General features: G+C 47.5%; 1 protein-coding gene across 3 annotated transcripts in view; it reads left to right on the forward strand.

The window, feature by feature from the left end:
• Positions 1–440: 440 nt before the first annotated feature.
• sema3b (sema domain, immunoglobulin domain (Ig), short basic domain, secreted, (semaphorin) 3B) overlaps positions 441–24,233 on the forward strand; it is a 68,848-nt gene continuing 45,055 nt past the window's right edge. For 2 of the 3 annotated variants that reach the window (XR_003887764.1, XM_029833197.1), the window contains exon 1: positions 441–932. The gene's annotated coding sequence lies outside the window, so the exon portion shown is untranslated. Of the gene's footprint in view, positions 933–23,466; positions 24,104–24,233 lie in introns of those variants that run through there. The other variant, XM_029833198.1, reaches the window with a different exon arrangement.

Raw genomic sequence — 24,233 nt, forward strand, 5'->3', positions numbered from 1 at the left:
TTTTTCACTTAGCTGTGAGGCGAAAGGAAAAAGAGCCTTAAAGCGCAGCTGTCATTGTAAGGACCTCAACCTTGAGTCAATCAGAAGCTCCAAAAAGAGGAAGCGGGCGGAAGGGGGGGGGGGCAAAGTGTGCGCTGCAGAGCAAGTCTATCTCATGCCCGCGCGTTAAGCCCATTAAGTTTGATCGTCATCAAAGTTGCAGACTGTCCTGCCTGAAAGAAGAAACGGGAAAGCAGAAGCGCTGGAGGAGCGGAGACACGTGGGCTCACACAGTAGCAAACCTGCGAGGACACAATAGGCTGAATTCTAATCAGGGAGAGACACTGCGGGCAGGGTGTCACATGTGTGGGAGTGATTCTACCTCTGGACTGTGGCAGAGGGAGTGGCACGGAGAGAAAGAGGAGGGTGTGTGTCAGGGGAAGGAGAGAGAGCTAGAGAGAGAGGGAATAAAGAGTTGCTATCTGAGGATGTGGCAAAAAGGGGGTAAAAGTTGGACAATAGAGAAGGCAAAAGGACAGAGGACGAAGGCAGAAGAGAAAAGGAAAGAGTTGGCTGAAAGCTGCTTCTGTCTTCTGTCCCACCCCTTGACTGTCTTCTCCTCCTCTGCATAGCCAGGAGGGCGAGGAAAGGAGAGAGAGAGAGAGAGAGAGAGAGAGCTGAGCCACGCTCGCTCTTTAGCGCAGGACTCAGGAATTCCAGGACCTTTGGAGTTGCGCACATACACACACACACACAGACGCACGGACACGCACAGTCACACAGCGTATGTTGCTTTTCTTCAGACTTGGGAGAGAGAGAGAAGGAGAGAGAGATTTAGAGAAAAGCCCTTCCCGCTCTTGGACTATTTGGCCGTGATGGCACCTGCCAAGGGTGACGTGACCGGAGCGGCCGAGGACTGAAACGGGACTCCGGCGGTTTGGAGACGTTTAAAGGTGAGATTCTGATTTCCCGACAGTCTCTTTCTTTCTCTCGTTGTCTCTCACGTCGGGGCGCTTGTTGGAAGTTGTGATTGAAGAGTTGGCAGAGCAGCTGAGGGGGACGATGTCATGAAGAAAGTGGGATAGAAGTGGGATCGGCTCTGGATCCCTGAGTCCGGGGGAACAGTGGAGCTGTGGAGGACCTCACGGAGGTGTTTGGATGTGTCAGCTGTGCTGTGTTTATGGTTGCCCTGTGTGTGTTATCATGACAGTGTGGCCACACACGCTCGCACACGCACGCGTTGCACAAGATTGTCTTGGGCTTGTGGGCTGTGTTTGAACAGCGGGACGCTAATTATTCCGTTTTCAGGAATGGGGAAAGTGTTGGCTTATTTCCTGGTGGTCTACCAGTGGCAGTGAGCTGTCACATGTCTTCTTTTAAGATATTTGATGCTGATTTCTGCGGGCTGTTGAACCGTGTGAAGGTGCCTTCAGATGATTTCCTTGACTTCTGCTTTGGACGGGTGTCCAGTGGAGATTAGAAGTCCGCGGTGCCTTTCCCACCTGCATTATTGTGCGTCTCAGCCCTCCACTCCTCCCTCTGCTCTTCATCCCACCCCACTCTGCCACTTTTGTTCTCTAATCTCATTTACTTCTGCCTTTTCTGCAGGTTTTCTCTGAAACCCCACAGCTAATGATGGGGCCTTATCCCGCACCACTCGGCTGCGCTCTCATTATCTCTCCTCCGCGCTCTTTCTTTTCCTCCCTCACCCCCGTTTTAGAACAATTCACCTGCCTCTTTCTTCCTTATCCTCAGCTCTCACCTCACAATTTTGTGTGTGAGGAAGTGAGGGAGAGGGCTGTTTCAGCTCACAGGCCTGCAATTTGTCCATCATCGCACTATTCAGTCCCGTAATCCCGGATTCAGGCTGGTCTTTATGACGGCTCCGCCCTAAAAACACCTCAACCTGTACGGAAAAGCCCCCATTATCATTCCACTGGAGCGTGCAGCGACGCAGTTGACCTCTGCAGATGTGTTACGTGATACTTGGATGTGATGTGATTACAACGTGACTGGATCCAGTCGGGTGGCTCTTTTACAAGAAGAAAACAAGACGTGCAGTCAAAACAGAGCCCAGAGATTAAGATTATTTATTAATTTTGATCTGAACTGAACTTTTACTTGACTGCAGCATCCCTCTGAAGTGCAGAGGCTGTTTACCAGAGACTCTTTTCACCACCCGCACAAACTTTTGGGTAATTTAGGGCAACAAGGGTACCAAAAACTAAAGACAGTGTTCTTTTCAGAATGTTCAGAGTGTTTAAAAAAAAAAATACGACCATTGCTTTAGATTATTTGTAGTGTAGTGAGAGGAGGAAATCCAGTATTTCAGGACAGTTGAGATTCTCCCTCTGTGTGCACATCTGGAACTGAAAAACCTAAAAGTAATCTTCCAGCTATTCCAGCAACAACACTGTTATTTTTAGAATGTTATACGTGGCTGGTTTCAGTGTGTCCCGTTATACTAATGCATTCTTGCATGCAGAACACAGTGGGATTAGCAACTAAATTTAGATGCTAATAAATCATTTTAAATATTGAGATCACACCAGTAGGCCCTTGTGTTTCTGCTGTCTGTGCTTTTGATCATCTTTCCCATAGGAGATCTTTGGGATGATGCTCTTATGCTGAAAAACCCGATGTTTTTCTTCCCGAATTAAGTTGGATTTTCCAAAGTTCTCTTTTTTAAAAACCTTAATTCCATTCATTACACCTGAACACGCTTAAACACTTCCAAACTAATGCAAATTTATCTAACAAAACAACAACTTCCACAAAAAGGTCCCGCTGGTTCTTGTTCGCACCCATTGAGAAACAGCAAAGTGGACATTTATTAAATATGTGGCTTCCATGGGTTCAAGGTGGGTTTGCTGATTGTCCCGTCATGATGAATCGGACACCGAGGTATCTCCGTGCCTCAGACGGCCATATGCTGATCCACTGCCCAACCTTGAAAACCATTAACCCCCAGCTCAACCCATCGTCGACCGAAAAACCCATTAACCTTCACTGTAACCCTCTCCTCAGCCTCAAATTTCCACCGGATCAGCAGAAAGACGCGTGAGGAGGGCCGTCGGTTGGAGAACACGGGGGGGTCTGGGTTAGCGTCGCTTCTGTCTTTGTTTAAAACTGGAAAAATACAGAAAAATATGGGATAGAAGTGACGATGCTAGGAGGGCAAGAGTAAGCAAGAGAGGGAGAAGACGAGTGTGTGAGGACGTCAGAATTTCTTTGTTTGAAATATTTAATAAGTTTCTGCCCTCTTGAAATATTGACTTTTTTCACATACAGTATAGCCAGAGGGGACAGACGGCAGCGAGGGTTGTTCCCTCTGTCAAATAAAAAGCAAAAGGCTGTTAGCATCAAAATTTCATCACTTTCTTTTATTCATTTTTTGTTTCCCCTCTTCTATATATGGTGGGAAATGTATTGATTTCAAAGCATCGGAAATGAGGGACGTGATCTCAGAGACGCGTACACAACAGGAGAGGGTCTCTGCATCATTTATGTTGAATTCCTGTTCACCCGGCTGGAAAATGCAGCGTTCTACACCCATCCAAACACGCATATGATTTTTCTTAATTGGATGATGAGTCGCTGCAAACCTCCACAACAGGTTAAGGTAACGTTCTTTGAGAAAGTGAGCTGGATTCTTTTTAACATCACCGGGTCATTTTAGTGATTCTGAGGTGATTATTATTTATGTTTAAAGACTCACAAGAATTTTCAATGTAAATTTGCATGAGAAGCACATCTGATGATGGCTGGATTCCCTATTTCAAAGCTGAAACTCTCTAAGACAGCATGTAAAACCTACCAGAGTGTAAATATCAGCCTCCCTGCAGGTCCTAACCCTAACCCTAACCCTAACCCTAACCCTCTTTTTCTCTGTCCTGCACACACATACTGGTGCAGCTGTCTTTGTCAGGCCTTTCCATTGATTAACATTCATTTTCCCTTTTGACCTGGCCCTAATCCCAGGATAATCTCTACACACACATTAACCTTAACTTAATTCTACATCTTAATTATTCTTCACGTTGTGGGGCCTAAAAGTTGAGCCCCTCGAACAGAGTTGGATCCGAAAACATGAGTGAATTTACACCCCCCCCCCCCCCCCACACACACACACACACACACACAAGTGCTATTCCAGGTCATCCTGGTGAAGGATGAGCAGTTCTGCCAGTGCAGCATTGGAGAGAGGAAAATTGGGAAGGACAGGATGTGTGAGTGTGTGAGTGTGTGTGTGTGTGTGTGTGTGTGTGTGTGTGTGTCCTGTCCATTCACCTTGAGTGATCACACAGTGCTGAAGGGGAGGTAGAAGTAGGCAGCTTTACACTGGAAGACACGAAAAATAACGAGATCCCCAACATTCTCTGCCACACACAGAAACGCACCAACACACACAGTTTTAGAACTGATTTGGTCCCTACACGCACACCAACCCCCCCCCCCCCCACACACACACACACACAGAATATCTCAGAGGAGTGCTGGAGGGGCTTATATAGGGATTTTGCTGTTCTGCAGTGTGCCTGTCAGATAAGAGAGGCGTCACCGGCCTGCCTGGCTGCCTGGCTGCCTGGCTGCCTGGCTGCCTGGCTGCCTGGCTGCCTGGCTGCCTGGCTGCCTGGCTGCCTGGCTGCCTGGCTGCCTGGCTGCCTGGCTGCCTGGTGACACACTGCTGAGCCTGTACGGTAAATCTCCCCGTCCTCCTGCTGCCTTCTTGAAGCTGTCACTCACATCGCCTGCCTCCCCCTGCTGCCACCGGTGATGATCCTGCAGCTCTCTGGTGAGCTCGCCAAGGTGGAGGGAGGTTTCCCTCCTCACACCTCGTCTGTCTGTCAAGCCTGCTGGACTGGGACAGACCCGCTCTAATGAGAGGCCCAGACCAGGTTCCAGAGCAGTTATGACTTGGAGTTTGAATTTGGTCCTTCTTTATTGACTTTTCCCTGTTTCTCAGCATCTTTGCTATTTCCCCCACATTTTAGATATCCTGGGCTGTGTCTGCTGACTTTTATTTTCCTCCCTTTCCTCCGTTCTTGCTCCCCCACCTTCACCTGCCCCCCCTCCCTTTCTCCCCCACCTGTAATCCTGCTTACTGCTGTTCTGCAGCTGCTCATGAATCACGGAACAGACAGAAAATGAAGAAAGCAAAAGAAACGTGGGCGCTGATTCCTTCCGAATCAGGACGTACCTTCACTCACTTCACTGCTGCTTTTATCTCTGGATAAACGACCAAGTGTGGCAGCAATTTTAATCCCCCCCCGCCCCCCCATCCACACTCACTTTACAGTGCAGCTGCTGTGCATCTGCACCGACCACAACACACTCCTCCTTGCAGAGTTTTCCATTTAGTCCAACTTTCCCTTTTTGGGGGATGTTGCAGCTTTTAGCTAAATAATTGAAAGTTTAAAGTTGAAAGGAAGGAATTGTACTGAATCCCTCGGTCCTGCTGCAGGAGAGGATGAGCTGAGACCTGTGGCGCTTTTGAAAGCCTTATTTTTAATGCCACATACTTAAAACACCCTAATTCTATTATTTTAAACTGACGCTTTATTTTCTTTTGATCCAGGGGAGTTTTAATCTGGAATCAGGAGATTGTTCCTGCATTTATGACACAATGCCTCATCCTTTATTACATATTACGGCGCACAGCGGGCTCCATGTTGCAGCGCTCCGTCTTATTTATATGAGCCACTTTGCTTTCATATCCACCACACGCCCTTGGCCCACGCTGTCACCCTCCACCGCAACCACCACCCATTTTTTTAAACTGACACCATCCCCCCCCAACCCCAGCCTCCTGGCAGCTCCTCTGGGCAGGCTAATTGCCTCAGTCCCAGGAGGGGGGGATCATGCCACATTTCTAATTTGGCTTTCCCTCCTCCAGATAAAAGCTGCATCCCTCCATCTTTCCACCCCCTCTCTCCAGGCCCTCGGCCTCTATCAAATCGTCCCCCTCTTTTTTGCGATTTGTTTTTTTTTTAAATTCTTTACAGTTCAAATTCTGCTTTTTGCTTTGTAAAAGGATACAGTTTAAAAACGATCGATTTCTTTACGTTTGGATAGAATGGAGACAAAAGAATGCATGAAAGGGGTGGGGGGAGAGAGTTATTATGCCTTCGCTCACTATGGGGTTCACCTTCAAGAGAGGCTCCATCTTTATGAACTGCACCTGGGGACCGCGATGGGTGTGTCTCAGTGTGTACGTGCACACGTGTGTCTCTATAAACCGAGCCTCCCGTCCCGCTACCGAAGCAGGCAGCTGGAGAACAAAGACACTCCGTTATTGATGGTATCACAAGAAATATTTTATAAGGTCTCCCAGCTTGTGATTTGGAGAATTTTCAGCATGCAGAAGAAAAAAGAAAGAGGTTTGTACAAAGTTTCCGCTAATGTGTGAGTGTGTTGGAATTAATGAGGCTGCCTGTGTGTCAGTGAACGCATCACAAATCTAAAGCATGTGACTTTAATTGTGATGAGGTTTGCGTGCGATTGAAGTTAACAGTAGTCCTTCCAGAAATCATTTAATGGTGTTCGGAGGTGGAGCGGTCAGGTCTCGACAGCTGCCCCACGTGCGCTAAAGTCACAGCTTGTGCACGCAACGCAAGTCCAGCATCAGGAGTCTGCTGTGGCTATTATTGAGGTATTTTCAGACGGATGGACGCTAGGGGAGCTCGCTGGAAAAGACATTTGACACGTAGGGAGCTGTTACCTCAGTTTTTCAGGGCGGAACGCTTTCGCGTCTGTTTTTCAGATTTTTTTTGTAAGAAAAGACTTCCTCTCTCTGAAAAACAAGGCACGGGTTGCCTCACATACATTTTTCTTTTTGATGTAACTCTAGTGGATGCACGGCAGAGTTGCATTTTGCATTTAAATTTTCACAGATGTACCATCAGAGAAGCATAATGGGCCCCAGCCGCCTTTGTAGTCTGAGCCAGTGCTTTGGATGCTTTAAAGGAAAGAAAATTAAATCAGTTTGGCTCTATTGTAGCATATATTTTCTTCAACTGGCCTACGGTAGTGACAGGAGAACACACACTTCTATCCAGAAATATAAATTCACTGCAAGAAGCTATATTGTTTTTGAGGTGTGACCAAGACGCATTTTAGAAATGAGAAAATGGGGAAATATGTTGCTATTACACCTGATATTAACATGAATAAGCAGTCGGAAGACCCTCGACCACTGACCCGAGCGCCCGACCTGCATTCAGACCATATTAAGAACACGTGGCAAATAAAAACCCCACAATCAACTCAAGTGAGCTGGTGATATGAGCCAGATGGAGGTTTGATGGTAAAAAAGACCAAAAACAGTGTGTGCAACAACATGTTGGGAGCTGCTAACCATGTGATGCTAATTATAAGTGAGCTGAGGCCGTTAGCTGGAGATTCGTTAAGTGCATTAATAGCTGTGATGTTGTGTTGCGCTCACTTTAAAGCTGCTGTTAAAGTGGGAGGTAACCACAGTTATGGTTGTGCATCATTGTCATGTCAGTGCTAATTGTGCAAAAAAGTGATTGTGCAACAGCGACTTTGGGTGTTTCTCCATACGTACAGTTGCATGGGATCACGATCAGGTACAATACATTGAATTTCTGAACTAGGCAAGCCTAATTACGTATAACTGACTTCAGCATATGGTCGATCCCTCATGTTTAGCCTTGTGTTGAGCTGAACCTAAGCACAGTTCATTTACAGAGAACATTTTTATTGGCAGGCGTGAAATGTTAGCGGAGCTCACAGCTTTTAATGTGACCACCGATTCTGTCGCTACAAAGCCTTGGCCAGTGTGCATACGTGGCTGGTTTGAGGGTGGCTTCAAACACAAAAGTCTTTTATTCTGCAGACCCAATATGCTTATATACCACTAGCTGCATCCCTCATTAGCCGCAGCTATCTTTGTGCTCCATATAGATGTATATTCCCCCCTTCATTGTGAATTCTCAGGTTGATTTATGGAATTTGGATTTCTTCTTTCCTCATTGCTTGTAATTCGGACGGTGGCCACATCAACTTAATGGCTGCGAGGTGGGAGGGTGAGTCTGACTGATGAATTGAATGGGACAGGCGGGAGAAACAGTCAGCAAAATGTGACAGAGAAGGAGAACCAGAGGAGGAGAGACAGACATGAGACAGAAGGAAACAAATCCCGATGAAGGCGAGGGAGGAGACTGAAGCAGCAACGCAGAAGATTCCCTTTGAAATGAAAATACGCACCCGTCACGTCGCACATAAGCAATAACTAGAACGTCCAGACGGTTGTTTCAATCTTTTCCTAAATAGCTTAACTGTTTCCTCCCTGCTCACAAACTTCCTCCTCTCTTTTTTGCCCATCACACTGAGAAATTCTTCCAGTTTCTGTTCTCGCGATATTAAGAAATGTGCTGCAAATATTAAAGAAAGGAAGAGAAAGCATCCCTGTGCTGGTGGAACGGAGGCTAAATCAGCTTCTACGGGGGGAGGGGGGGTCCATCAGTGGCTCCTGCTGATGGCGGCGTGCCTCCGTGCACAACTTCTGCTGCACCTCCAGCTGTGGCGCTGGTTCTGGAAGAACAGAGAGGTCAGATTGCTGTTGTTCAGGCGACCCCTGCTGAAGGAAACGCTTTGACCGTGGGTCGGACTGAACCAGTGGAGCGGGCCAGCACCAGAAACACCTGCACTGGTTTCCAGGACTCTCAGTCAGTTTGTTATGGGGGATTACTGGGTCTGAATGCTGGGTGTGAGTAATAAATCCTGTGTTGTCAATCTGACAGCTTCAGTTTTGCATAATTAACCAGTTCAGGTAGTCAGAAACAGGAATATGTGGAGAATATAGTCATTTACATGAGAAACATTTGTAAATTGGGATGATCAATCTAGCCAAATGTGTATTCGTTTGTAGAATCTGGGTTAACTGGGCGTCGAGCTTTATTCTTAGTGCTCATACCGTCAAAGTTTTTCAATGTTTTTTAATCTTTTGGGTCAGAAAAGGTTAATCCAGTTCAACTTTAATCCGAACAGGTCACAACGTTTAATTCTAACCAATTTCATTGCTGATTCATCTTGACCTCCCTCCATGCTGTGATCAGATGTAAACTTTGGAAGGACCCTTTTTATATAAAGAACGACACAACGACGGAGAGCAGGAGCTGCCTCTCCTCCTCCTCGCTGCTCTTCCTCTCATCCTTACATGAAATAGTCATTAGGTTAGCTGGTAAATCAGCCCAGCCGTCCCCCCACATTAGCTAATGTGCTTCAGAGACGTCGGCAGCGTGTTCATGTATACCACGGCATCAAGCCCAGATGTGTGTATGTGTGTGTGTGTGTGCGCGCGTTGAGAAATATGTTTCCTGTTCTGTAAATGTGTGTTCGCGTCCCGATGTGCGCATGACGAGGTCTTGTGTTCTGCGGTTGGCGAACGCTAAATAATAAAAGCCCAGCGAACATGTCAAAGTAGAGGGAGAGACGAGGAGGACGAGCACGAGGAGGAGACGCGGAGAGGTAAGAATAGCAGAGAAAGAGAGGAGAGGGAGCGCTTGAAACGCTGACCACCACTTTCGCCACCGAGTTTCTGCGTGAAACTCAACTCGGTGCCAAGCCGGGGAGGTTCTGGAACTATTTCCCCAAGTTGGATGGAGGAGAAACTTTAGACTCATCAGGGTAAACAGCACAACCACGGTTGGACTGTGGCGCAGAACCGAAAGGAAAGAGGAGGAAAGTGTCCCCATGGTGGAAAAAATAGACGTTTTTAACACCCCGGCAGCAGATTCTGTCTTCCCGCTGTCCACAGGAAGCAGCCGGGGACAATGTTGTCTAGATCTCAAGGTTCTGGAGTTTATGTCCTATCAATGAGACGACGAAGGGAAGACGGACCTCCACCTAAAGCTGTACCTTGAAGGAAGAGGTCAAGTTCAAGGTCAGGGTGGCGCTACACAGGTCCTTGTACAAAGGACATGGGCAGGAAGCAGTTTTTGAGGGGTTCAACGTCAGCTGGACACCCTGTCCCCTCAAAAGGATCCAGGAGGCAGCTCCTCCCGCTCAGGATGTGACATATGACAACTGTCACCCACATTTAAATATGAAGGATTGTTGTCTGCGGGATCTAAGGAAATGCTAATTTCCTTGTTTGGAAATCGACCGGAGGGGGAGGGAATGGAAGGACTAAGACAGACACAAAGAGCAGGCACATCACAAGGTGACATCTGAAGTCCGATTTCTGTCGCCTCCGTGTCTGCAGGGGCCCCCGCTGCTGCTGCGGGCCTGCACACTCGGCGGAGCCCTTCGCCAATTTCACTTTAGTTGGTGCAAATCTGTGAAATGAGGCTGAAACGTGCATTTATGTTCCCAGACGCACGACGACGGCGCGTCAACAGAACCTGTCAGCCCTCCGCCAGTCTTGCCTTTCATTGATTCACCCGGATCAGAGACAGCTGGAGACAGCCGCACTCAGGGGCCCCACTGTAACTCTAGAGCTCTCACACACACACACACACACGCACACACACACACACATGCACGCGCAAGCACACCTGGGTACAGTGAAGTACCCCGAGGGCAGTTTTGACAAAGACATCTGTGAGAGACTAAGAAAAACTCGCTGTAAATACTGGAGACGTTAAGCTGTTATTACACTCTTATGGTGTTTACAGCGGGTGGGCGAGCAGGAAAATCGGAAACTCTTTTGCACAGTTTTCTTGTTCTCGCTCTTCTTGCCTCGACTGTTTGACCACTTCTTTTACCTCCTCATCGCCCGCTGACCAAGAGTCCGAACTGGTCCCGTCCGAACCGGTCCCGTCCCGCTGCAACAGTCCTCGTCTCTGCGACACCTTTTTCCTGCTTGCGTCGTCAACGCCACCGTCCCCCACAGAGACACACTGATGTGACCCTTTATCCCACAAATCCGATCTGCTTTAGACAGTCATCCATCCTCACGTCTGGGTGACACTGTCAACCTTCCAGGGCGCATCCCTGCTCATCTAGGAGCCATAAAGGATTGGAAAAAGCTTCCGCCAGATCACTCTATGTTCTAAGTTTCTGTCTCACGAGGAGACTGCAGCCACGTTGACACTTATGGAAATGAATTGGGCTGAGGATAAGGGGATTTGTTAGCAATCCCATCTGTCATCTTCCTAAGTGGTCTCCAATCCTGGCTTATAGTCTGTGCTAGTCCTTGTGGGAGGATGATGAGTAACAGCGGGGCTGAAGCCTTTTGCAGGTGCTGCTTTCATTTTTTTATCCTTCCTCAAGTGCAATCTGCCACCGTCGTGCACAAGGTGATCACCACAGATCATCCGGTTCACATACACGAGGGCTTTGGGCTATTGACATATGATTTAGAACAACACATCTGGTCAAAGTCGCAGTTTTATAGCATTTATTGTCTGTCGGGTTGAGTCGTGCCTCTTAGAAGCTTCATCCTCTTGTCACTTTCGCAGATGAAGGGAGCCAAAGCTGCTTTTGGATTTGTAAACGATCCATCTGTTAAATAACTCCAACTTTGGATAAGCTGATGAAGCAGTTACGCTTCACAGGAGAGGGTGATCCGCTGCGGTCGCCGGGGCGCTTTTTATCTCATATTCTGCGATTACGTTCGCCCACCTGCCAGCGGCATCGAGGATGAGAGGGCGTGCCGTTGTCATGGATATCGGCACCGCTGGATTGCGACTTCTCCCAGCATGCAACAGCTGGATCAGAAGTGATCGGGAAGCAGTAGGTGGAGGTAGAAAACTGGAAATGAACAATTTAGCTTCAGCCTCGCTCAATTTTTACCTGTTACACGAGCTTTTGTTGTGAAAGGGAAATTTGAATCCAGTAAACATACATGTCTGTGCGTGTGGTTCCATGCGGCTGGCGTGTGTCAAGTTTACCAAAGATCTTACGAAGGTGGAGCGTCTGTAGGAGGCATCACAAATATCTCCCAGCGTGTTTCTACCAAGTAGAACTTGCCTACAGTCGACCTTCCATTTGCCTACAAAGGCTAGCTTTCATAGTTAGCATTCCTGATGAAGACAGAGGCAACAGTTGGGCAACCTTCAATCCCAGTTGTTCTATTTGTCTTGTAGCCAGGAATCCCAGATATGCTGACACCAATCGCGACAACAAATGGAAATGCTCCCGCGCTGCTGCAGGCTCAAGAACGCTGACATCAGCGTCCGAGGGCTGCCGATACGCCTCGCATCCCGATGCTAGCTCTCATTTTTCCATATGCCAAGCAAGTGAAACAGGAAACTCTTGGTGATGCATCAGTAGTTGCAGCTTTCCCCCTTTATTTGATTCTACCTTTAATTTGCCGTATCTTAGAAAATCTCCTCCTTGCTCCACTTCAGATCCAGGGCTGTACACAATACAGGGGCCAGAATTCCAGACTCAAGTGGTTAATTTGCTAATTAACTCCACGGAGCCCCAATCAAAGAGACAATGAGCACAGGACACCCGGGGTTTGACACGTCCAATTACAGGCAGCCAACAGGCTGAGCTTGTTAACTATGAACCCGCTAATGACTTAATTAATTGCCCAGGCTGGCTGTGGATGGTGGAGCCCCTCTCCCAGTGTTCCGCCTCTGTCACGGATACACCAAGGACAGCACATTGTTAAAATGTGCATGTGTCACAGGAAAAAATAGATTCCTCTATGGGCATCTTTAGAGATTAAGGTTTGACTTCTGCTCCCTAATTAAAAAGGATCGGTCCAGTTTTGCAGGTCGGAATTGTGAGTCAGGGATCTACAAATGTGTGGTCTGAAGTTGACCGGTTTCAAGACAAGGGGAACTGGTCAACCAAAGCGGGTCGTGTCAGGTTTCCCGTGCTTATTACTGACTGTTTCATCTTAACGCTCCGCTGGACGTGTCCAAGAACAAAGAAAGAAACCTGGACAGAGCGTTTCACCCAAACCTAGCGTGAATGTGTGGGTAAAGCAGAGACCATGGCCTCCGTGGTGTTGTGTAAATAAGACCTAAACACCTCCTTCGTATTTAGGTCATCGGTGCTTCAAGGACTGTCTCTGTAAATTACCAGCTGGACTACAGAACTGACTCAAGTCTCACAAGTGAAGCAGGATGTGACAAAAACAATCCAGCGCTCTCGAACTGAAGAGACCAGTTGGTGAAAGCAGGAGCCCAGAACTTTCCAAGAAACAGCAAAATGTCTGGAGTCATTACTGCAACTGCTGTAATTATGAGACTTTCCTACTGGGGCTCTGGTATTTGGGCTCCCGGGAGCGCCGGGATGGCAGCGGAGCGAGCTGTGTCATCGGGAAGGATGAAAGCGATGAAACACTTTATGAACGGAGTTTCATTTTTACCTCCTTCGGATGCCGGTTCTCCGTCCTGGTCTTACTAAACTTCAGCTTCCTCTTTCAGCCTCACGTCATGTCCCATCTCTGACTCCCCTAATCGGCCCCCATTGTGCAGCTCAGTTCACGTCAAATCACCCTGTGCAGTTAGTCCTCATAATCAGGCTTTTCAGCAGCTACTGAACACGCACGAGCGTTCAGACTGCAACCAAGAGCCCCGAGCGGTGTTGGAATCGGAGAGGAAATAATGACGGTGAATTATTTGGCTGCTTGACCTTTCTTGCAACCGGGTGGTTTATAGACAAGCGAGTGCACATTTACGACTATTTAGAAAGGGTTGAGACACCGTTGACACTAAAAAACTTCAACAAAAGCCTCAAGCTCAGCTAGCTTTAGCTATTTTGATGGTTGAAAAGACTTTACGTAAAGGTTACAATCTGACTTTAAAGATCCTTAATGTCAAACAGAAGACAAACGATGGGGGTGATTTTGAAGGGTGAACTTGCCAGAAAGCCTCTAGTTAGCGTAAACACTATTACTTGCCAAAAGGTTGATGCAGATAACAGGAGAGGGAGGGATAGTTGCAGAAATAGGCCTGAGGGAGCAGGAGCTAAGACTGCTTTTCTTCCCATCACTCACAGAAAATGATTCATATCAGTTACACGTGGACTGAAAGGAAAAGAAAACATTCATCTCTTGGCTCCTAGGGAAAGTGCTCAGGTGAAGGTTTGACAGGGAGCAATCCAATCCTACGATATGCAGCTTCTGGTTAAGAAAGAAGTTAGCTGTGTGATGCCCATGCTAGCGTCATCTGAAGAGACTAGCATAGCACGTCCACTGCATTCTACAAACCAGCTTCTGCGGCACATTTGGGAGGGAATGGAACCATTTCTGATAGAGTGATGATTGAATGTGTTGATTCTGAAGTGAGGCTCTTCTCTGCCGCCACGCCACCATCTGCCCCGTGTTTTTGTCCTCCTCACAAAGAAATTCTGTTCGCGGTGTCGTGGCTCGAAAACCTCTGAACGAGTTCCATCTCATTCAGATCTTGGAGAGGCCTTTGCTGCAGGTGTGTCGGGAATGCAGATGCCATCACTTGTCAGTAAGAGCAGGTTTTAAAGCGTCTGATGTGTTTCCCATCTGAGGATCTGTGCTGGCAAAGACAACCCCCCCCCCCCCCACAAAGTGTACAGGCGGTTTCATATGGAGGCGATTCAAAGGTTGGGATGGAAGGATAAAAACCTGATTAGTCGGGGGGAGGAAACACACATTTTAAAAAATGGGATGGTGAAAATGGACTTCTGGAAGAAAGATTTGACTTGGACGGAGTTCAGGTAGTGACTAACATTGACAAGGAGGAGTTCAACACGGATGGATGGCGTAAAGACGGGAAGTTAAATAACTTCTCCATCGGCACGTGTGTGTGTTTAAAGCCCCCGTTTCATTCTGTTTGACTGGGAAGTGAACGGCTAAGCACATGTGCACAGTGTTGAAAGGGACAACCTATTTCACTTCAAATACTTGGCTCCTTTGTAGTTCTTTTCCCCTCTCAAGCATCTCTCCTCCAATGTCAACGAAATCAAACCACTGCGAGCTGTGGGATTAGAGACGAAAACCATGCCCGGCTAATATTTAAAAAGCATCAGCGAAGAACAAGAAACAGGACTTGGGTCTGGCGCCGGTGCCCCTGTGACCGATTCATCACCTCACGATTGAATAAACTGTAAAACACCTTTGTTATGCGCTATAATCAACCACAGTTAAAATAGGGAAGACCAACAGGTGTCCTTACCGCCCCCTGCTGGACAAAACATGGGCTCACTCCCCTTTGGTCAGGTTGAAAAGTTATTCCTTGCTTGAATTTTTCTTTTCTCAGATGGTTCTGCAGCTGTAAGCAGACTGGAACATTACTGACAGCCGAACTCGTCTTCAGATAACATCAAATATTAACAGCATATCAGCTCCTGGATCCTGATGTGACAGCACACAGTTACACGCCTGCGCAGAAGTGTGAGTGGCCTGAAAGCAACATCTCCCCATGATAAAAAAGACCTCAGTAACGACAGTAAGAGGGATCGCAGGGCTGCAGCCACTGCAAGATCACCTTCCAACATGAACGTGGCGTCTGCTGTAGACCCCCTGTGGGTTATCAGAGGTTGTGTCACTCACACGTGTAGCCCCATTCACACATGCACAGAGCACTCCTCAGGCAGGCTCTTTATTCTACAGCCCCGGAAGCCTGAGTGGAAAACTTTAAATTACCACCTTCGTGGCCGCCGACCGGATTATTTATTAACTAAAGATGTCTGAAACAGGAGTGCAGTAAAGCAGCCCATATTCTCTGTGGTTGCCTGCATCACGCAGCTGTGAAGCGCAATTACAGGAACATTTTATTTTCCTTTTTCAAACCTCTGCCAAAGAGTTTCTGTCGGGCTGCTTGTTAATACGATCGCTGCAACAGAATGAGGGTTTTGGAGCGAGCAGGAAGGAGTAAAATGAAGCAGCAGAGCAGCTCATGGAGGGAGCGTCTGTTTTTACAGTGATTTGCATGATAAATGGTGAGGTCGGTACCACAGGCGAATATGAGGGTAATAACCAAGTGAGACACAAGGGTGAAATATCTGAAATATATCGTTATAAGGGCAAAGTTTAGGGATGGAGTACAGTGTGTTCTGGTTTATCTCTGCTGTAATTGTTGCTGATGATGGGATCCGTTGTCAGAGATGAGTCGGGCGGCTGCAGGTGAGGATCTTTGCCACTCCGTGCTGAAAACCAGCTGCGGAGCTTCAAGTGGAAATACCCCAGCAAGGATGTCACTCGCTACATATGCAGCCTGCTCTGAAGGACAAAAATCAGGCACGCGAGGGCCATCGGTGAGAGCGGGTCAATAATGACCCAGCTGCCACTCAGCAACTGAACCAGCTCGCAGAAGTCCTCTGATTTTGGAAGTGATGTTTCCTCCTACAGCATCATCTGGAAAGGCTGGTCGGACGCTGCTGAGCCACAGCTGAAGACGTCCGGAGAAACATATTCCATCCCCGAAGAACCGTCTGGAGCGGCTGGACCACAGGCAGCACGGATACTTCTGTCTGCCCCGTCCACCCTCGTTCCAGACGAGAGGTGTGTTTTTTCATGGACTGGAAAAGCCATCATGCGACAGCTCCCACCAGCTTCCACTGATACTTTTATCAAAACCAGGATTGAAAATCCACTGGTGCGACTAAGACGGATCAGAAAAATGAAGCACGGGCTGGAATTTTGTCCCCCTTTAATTATGGACTTGTGTGTCCACATGAGTGCACGGCTTAAGTCTTTATTGTGTTTTATTTTGAAAAGTCAGAACTTCTCTGTATAATTTGTGGGGTTCAGGGTTCCAGTTTGGTGCCAGTTGTGCTGCACAGATTATAATAAACACACTTACAAATGGAGTCAACCCCAAATCCTTGTTGCCAATAGAAACAAGGATAATGTTTCTCTGGATGGATGGATGAGTGGATGGATGGATGGATGGATGGATGGATGGATGGTGGGATGGTGGGATGGGTGGATGGATGGATGGATGAGTGGATGGATAGATGAGTGGATGGATGGATGGTGGGATGGGTAGATGGATGAGTGGATGGATGGATGAGTGGATGGATGGATGGACGGTGGGATGGGTGGATGAGTGGATGGATGAAGGAAGGATGGATGGATGGATGGATGAGTGGATGGATGGATGGATCCAGATCTGCAAGTGGCCAAACTGAATAATCTTGACCTCCTGAAATTAGGACATTTAGAGGACACATTTAAAGGACACTCAAGCAACAGTTTTGACATCTGCCTCATTAAATCTCTTATTTTTCCTAAATCTCTTCCTCCGACCCTCCCAGCCTGAGTTTAAACAGCCTGCTTTTTCCCCTCCTGCTTGACACGTTGGCTCTAGGAAAAGGGGGAGGAGTGAGGGGGAGGGAGGGAGGGGAGGAAAGTGTGGGTGCGAGGAGAAGAAGAGGTGAGCCACAGCGGAGGGACGGGAAGGACAGTTTGTTTGCACAGGACGGCCCGTTACTGAGAACGCTCCACTCTTGGCCGACTACCTGGAACCTCAAACAGAATGAGTGGAGGAACCTGCAGGCGGAGCCAGTGGTGTCACAACGGTTCTGTTTGACCCAGTTTTACAGGAGTGGATCCAACCACATGCTGAATCTTCATAAATGTCACTTTGGGGGAACAGTAACTAAAAACACGGCCAAACTGAGAAGCCAACAGCTACACAGATATTTGTCTGATCGATATTTAAAGAACCCAGGTTACTGTTTCTCCTTTGATGCCTCCAGTCTGTTATCGGTTCTGATGCACAAGTCCCATCGATTTTTGCCTGTATTTTACTCTGTATGTTTGATGCTATGTGTGTGTGTGTGTGTGTGTGTGTGTGTGTGTGTGTGTGTGTGTGTGTGTGTGTGTGCGCGTGTGTGTGTGTGTGTGCGTGTGTGTGTGTGTGTGTGTGTGTGTGTGTGTGTGGGTGGGTGGGTGGGTGAGTGTTCTAACCTTTGACCCGTAATGTTTAAACCTTAAACCCATCTTGGATTCAATATGATATTTGATTCCATGGACATGATGTGAATTGTGCAGCCTGACTGGGCTCAGTTGGGTCTTGCTGACACAGAGGCGACCAGCAGAACCACAACAACATGGACACGTGCTTCTATAAACTTGAGGAGTTAATGCTCCGTTAATGGTGTTACAAGCCCGACATGTTTATAGAAAGGTCTCACCTTCCACTCATCCGTCTGTGTGTTCAGACCTTTTCATTTCCTCCTCCTGTTGTGTTTAATTACCAGTTGACGGAGGGGATTTCTCAGTTGCAGGAGCAGACAGTGTCTGAGACCCAGAACGAGCGTGTGAGAGCTGTTTTGACAGTGATGGCAGAATCACACCGTCAACCACTTCTAATCACAGGCTGCTGTTTCTAAACATCTGCAGTGTGTGTGTGTGTGTGTGTGTGTGTGTGTGTGTGTGTGTGTGTGTGTGTGTGTGTGATCGTCTCTCCACATGTCTGGCAGAGGGTCGAGAGCGTCTGCATATTTTGCGTGCCTAACTTTGGGAAAGTGATTGTAAGGGTTGCCGTGGTGATGCCTGCTGATTTGAAACGACTGTAACTTTTGCTCGGGGTGATCAATCTTTGCCGGATCGTTGACGCTGTAACGTTGAAAGTCAAATATTAAATATAATCATAGTTCTGATAATAATGTTTCATGGTCTAATTTTTAATGCCATATAGAAAAATAAAGTTAGGCCAAACTAAAAGAAGGACTAAAATTGACATTGATGAAGAATCATTAAAATCTCAAAATGATCTTGTTTTTGTCGCTGACGGAGGCTCTCGTCTGTCTCAGACACGTCTCTAAGAGCAACTTTAACGTGCTGACACATTTCACTTTTAGAGGTTCTGACACCAGATCTTCATCCACAGGAGACGTAATCCAATAAAAGAACACAATAAGCTCTTTACGACTTAAAGGGGCCTGACTATTAAAGGCTCCTATCCCATAATATGACCTAAGCATGAATAGTAGTAATGTTATTGGTCCCATGATCAAGCTTAAGGAGCTCCATGTATCTGCCAGACATGTACAGAATATGATTATTAATACGTGTTTATGGTGGGGGGGGGCAGCATCTAGATGTGTAACCATGGTTACAACCCTGTCTTTTTTTATTTTTCTATCTTCTACTCTTATTTTGACAGTAGACTACTTCAGAGTGAGGTTATCACCCTCTTGATAGAGTTCAGGCTAACAGCAGCTTAGCTTTCATTTGTGGTTTCCTGTGAATGTGACCCCTTAGTTTAATTCTTCTTAATCCTTCAATTATTCTTTTGGGTTAACGGGGTTAAGAAATAGATTCCCCTGCACAGATCCGCGCGACCGTCGTGCCAAAAACCCAGCATAGCCGTTGAATGTCAATGTTTGAACTTGGTGTGGAAGCCGCTGATGCCGTGAAGGCTCCTCATTGCTGATGTCCCCGGTGGGCGCAGATGCTCATTACAGCGAGACCCGGAGACTCAGCAGCTCCGTGAGGAGCCCGCGCTTCTGTGCACAGGCGGCATGTGTGTTTAATCCGCAGTGGTGCTGAGAGCGAAGTGTCTGGTTGGATCAGTGCCCATCAGGATCAGGAATCACTTTATTGGGGCTGCTCTCTGCTATCACATCTCAGCGCTGGATGATGAAGCAGCGTCCTTTCAGTGGAATCCAAGTGTTTATTGACAGCAGGGATTTTAATCACGCCTGCAATTGTTCTGCTAATTCTTGGAGAGAAAATGTCTGCAGTTTGTCATTGGATTTGTTTGGGATTTAATGGCAAATGTTGCATCAGTTTACAGAACATATTCTGTTTAATTAAGCAGGTAAAAGTTGCTGTTTTTTTTCTTTGTAATTGCACCAATACGCAACACGACTATGTGGTTTGTAGGATGAAATGTGGGAATCTTTTTTTGGGGGGGGGGGATCTGTGCCTGATGTGTTTATTCCGCAGGTGGAGTGATGAAGCTTTATTCCACAGACGCCTCCTGAGGTTTTAATCTTCTGTATAATATCAATCTTCAATTAGAATGAGAACAGAGGAACTTTATTGATGAGTAAATTGCAGGAACTTCCCCGCGCCATCTGCGTTGGCCTCCTTTTATTAGGTGATTTCCAAGTTTTCCGCCTCTGATCCGTCTTTGCTCTGATCTGTGAATTCCCTCAAAAATAATTTGCCAACTTCCAGGGTCGATGAAGGCCAAGCTCTGAATTAGAGGCTCTGCCACAGCCAGACGCTACCTGCCCACCTCGACTGTAGATCATCCCAATCAAAGAACTCCTTAACACCATATTTTTAAATTCATAGATGGTGACAAAGGTTCTCTCCTGTAAAACACGATCAAGTTTTGAAGCTGAGTGATCAGCCAGCTGGATATAATAGTGGTGGGAACTTGTGCGCTAGTGAGCATTCCAGCGAGGGATCCCGCTTTTTTTTTTTTCTTTTTGCAAGTGCGTGTGTTTTTATGTTTCTGTGTGAGAAACAGACAAAGCCGGGGTCATGCAGAGTGTTGTAATTCACTCGCTGACCTTCAGAACCTGCTCTGAGGTGTGAGTGTGTGTGTGTGTGTGTGTGTGTGTGTGCGTGTGAGTGTGTGAAAGAAACCAAGCTTATGCTTAAAGGTGGTCTTATCCACTCGCTGACCCTCTGAGCCAGATAAAGTGTGACTGCTGGCCTGTGGGAGCGCGTTCCCCCACCTCTGAGCCTCCTGGCACCACTGTTAGACCCCCTCACCCATCACGCCACACACACCGCCCTCCTGACACGCCAAAATTACAGCCCCCCTCCCATCTGCCGTCCTTTCAGTTGGGTGTGATCACATCAAAGAAAACAGGCAGGATTATAAGTTTCTCTGCCTTTAGGCTTCCCAAGCGGGACCTGTCTGTCTCTCTGCCCCCCTTCCCCCCTTTTCGTCCTCCCTCTCCCCCCCTCTTCTCCAACTGTAATGCTTGAAAGTGTTCTTTTCCATTCTGACCATGCTCCCATAGACGCTGCCATGTCATGAGGTCTGAGGGCCATCATGGATGACCTGCCAGGACCCATCATACAGCTAAAACAAAATATGTCCTCATCAGAGCCCCCCCCCACCCCCCTTAACTTCCTCATCTGTGTTTAACTCCCGGCCCTGCACTGTGCTTGCTATAAATAGTTGACCTGTCTTCCCACACATATGAGATGAGATTAGCATGGCTGTAAAAATAGGCTGCATAGCTGCTATGCTAATGATCCACTTAGTGCAGGTTTGTGTTTAATGTTGGATCCACCTCAAAGACTTCAGAATTCACAGAAATAGACAAACATTCCGGCCTTCTACAGCTGTATTCCGTCCTGCTAATTTTACAGGCGCGGCCTCGGCGAGCAAATGTTTATAAAGCGTTCAATGCTGGCAGTTGTCGCGCTACGTGTCTCCGTAGCATTATCGACATGTTTGGCTTACTTGAAACACATTTCCAGCTTTTGTTTCTGCCTGAATGTCCAACAACAGTCTGACCATTTGTCTGTTTTGCCAGATTATCCAACCGCATCCAGTTATACTAAAATAGGCCCTCCACATAATACAGTGTTGAAATAGACTAGTTGCTGAACAATGATAAAATGGTAGCATGACACAAACGCCAGTAATGTCGTCATTGCTCCCAACATCCATTCAATAAAACAGGAAAAAAAGAATATAAATTACTTTCCTTCAGTGAGTTGGCAGCTATTTTCATTCACAACCACATCTGCATGCTTGGCTGTAGTTTTATGGTCAGTCGACCTTGAACTGCATGAAAGTATTGCAATTATTCGTAGTTTAATGTTGTATAAATAGTAATATATCACAGTATCCTTGACAAAGGTGCAATTTGAGCATGTCCATTCACAGATTAGTTTAGTTAAATTGTAACAAATGCTTTCTGTTTGTAATGACCCCCCCCCCCGATAACTGCAATGACATTGAAGTGGAAAGTCGTGTATAAGCATCTAAATCTGCAGTACGGGCGACATCAAACCAGCGATAATATTCGAATGGCTTCCTTAAAGCAGAGTTCATAAAGAAGAGCTTTTTTATAACGTTAGAGAGGAGCAGATTCCAGTGCTGATCCCAGTGCTGATAGCGGCCCCGCCTCCTGACGGTGAAGAGGGGGCAAAAGATCAATAGCCCTACGGGACCGCGTGGACCCATCCCGGTGAGACACCACCCTGATTGTGGTCCCGCTGCAAACTAAAGATCATTTCGCTTCATTGAGCAGCAGTAAAGCAAAACTTCACTGAGATGCTATGAAGACACCGAGCCCTCGTCAGGCTGAAAAGCTCAGGGGCTTTAGCGGAGACAAAAGCCTTTGTGAGGACCACGGCGTCCACTCCTCGCCTGTAGAGACGTCAGACTGGTTTATGACGGACAGGTCAGCAGGGGTGGGCGGCGGGCTTACTTACGCAGCTATAGTTGTGCACGCGGCCATCTGCGTGAAATTGTTTAGAGCTCTGAACCCAGTGTGCATTGTGTAGTGAAATCCAGTCAAACACACACACACACACACACACACGGGGCAATGAACCCCCCAGGGTGAGACCCATGACCTCTCTGCCTGGGGAGTCTGACCCAGCTGGATTTGTAGGTGTGTGTCACCACAGTCCTTTGGTCTTCATTCCAGTGGCAGGTGCAGCGCCTAGCAACAGGAAGGTATGCACACACACACGCATGTACACGTTATCATGGCTGAGATGTGCTCGGGTCATAGTTCCGCCCTTAATCAAGGACTCATGCAGGGAAGGAAATGAAGTCACTGCCTGAGGAGCGTCTGAGTCCACCAGGGGGCGATAACCGTCTCAGGTGATTTGTACATTCGCATCTTCTTCTCGGTCCAAACTAAAAAACCTTGACAACTCGCTACATTATGGGAGTTTGAGCTTTTGTACTAATTTTAATTCAAAGTCGAAGCGCCACATTTTGACTATGGGCAGCTGGGATATCCTGGAAACATTTAAACATTAAACATTTCTCGGGGCTTCTACGTCGCTGACCCAGACTTCAGCTTTACTCCTTTACTTTCCCCTCATCCACCTTAAATGCACCGTGTTTATGGCATCTTATCTCCTTTATACACCAGCCTGTGAGCATGATCTCAAGCATTGCTTTCTATTTCTGTCGGTCCGCTCTGCGGGTCAGTCTGTGGGTCGGGTCACCTTTCTGTGGGTCTGGTCTCGCCTCAGTTGGTCCTGGACTCCCGGACACCACCTGTGGGTTTCTGTATTTCACTGTCACAAGTGTGCTGAGCGCCACTGCGAGCCGTGTCACTTGTGTGTAGCTGCTGTCTGGTGAATGGTAACACGGTGATGTGGGGTTGCATCATCAGGCCGTGCACAGACCAGCACACACGCGTGTGTATTGTGTGAGAGGATGACCATGATGAGCAGTGAAGAACATGTTCACGCACATTAGAAGCAGCACAATGCTGCTCCCTGCCCCTTTCCACTCCTTCTCTCCCACCTCCCACCTTTCCCTCCTCCTTCAACCCCTCCTCTCCCTCCCTCTCTCTCTCTCTCCCCCTCTCTCTCACCCCTCTCTCTCGCCCCTCTTGAATTAAGTCCATTATTCTTGCCGGTCCTGCCTCTGAGCACTTTTAGTCCTCTCAGCTCCTGTGAAAACTGCGTGTGTGTGTGAACTCCTCGCATGTGTGTGTTAAGGAGAGTTGTGTGTGCGTATGTGTGTGTGTGTGCAATAGCGCTGTGTGTTTTTCTAAATGGTGCCAGAGTGCAGCCGTTCATCACCAGAGCTGATTGCAGACAGGGGAATGCTCAGATCTCTCTCTGCAGCTTTTTGACTCGCGCCCCGGCCGCTCATTGGACTTTTTCAAAGGCTCGCTTGACTCTTTCCACACCGGAGCGGGACGCTGCCACCACCCTCTGTCTGCCCACCGGCCTCCATCCTGTCACTGGAATTACCGGATTTGTTCCACGCTTACGGAGAACAACTTCTGCCAGGATTTTGTCCGGCCTTAAACTTTATTGATCATCTAATCCGTGGGCGTTGCTGGCAGCATCAGGGGTTTCCACCTGCTTCCAGAATATTTTGGTTACATTTTCTAAAAGCAGGTTAGAGAATGAGTGTTTTTGTCCCACAAGTAAGAGCTCAGAGAGTGTTTTACACTGCTCTCTATACCACAATGGTCTATACATTTTTTTAACTACAAAGGAAAGCTGATGACCGCCGGACGGTAAAAGCACCTGAGTTGTTCAGGCTGATCCAGATTTCCCTACTGGAAATGCTCTAAACTCCTTTGGATTTTGGACGGACAGGTGAGCTCAATGTTCTGAACCTCCTGATAGCCTAGAACTCGTGCTAAATGATCTTGTGTCATTCACATGAATAGAGTTGCATTTTAGAAAAGTGGAAGCCAACCCAGTGAAGAGACCAGAGGCAGGTCCC

Source organism: Takifugu rubripes, chromosome 3 (assembly GCF_901000725.2).
Source record: "Takifugu rubripes chromosome 3, fTakRub1.2, whole genome shotgun sequence".
NCBI classification, from domain to species: domain Eukaryota; kingdom Metazoa; phylum Chordata; class Actinopteri; order Tetraodontiformes; family Tetraodontidae; genus Takifugu; species Takifugu rubripes.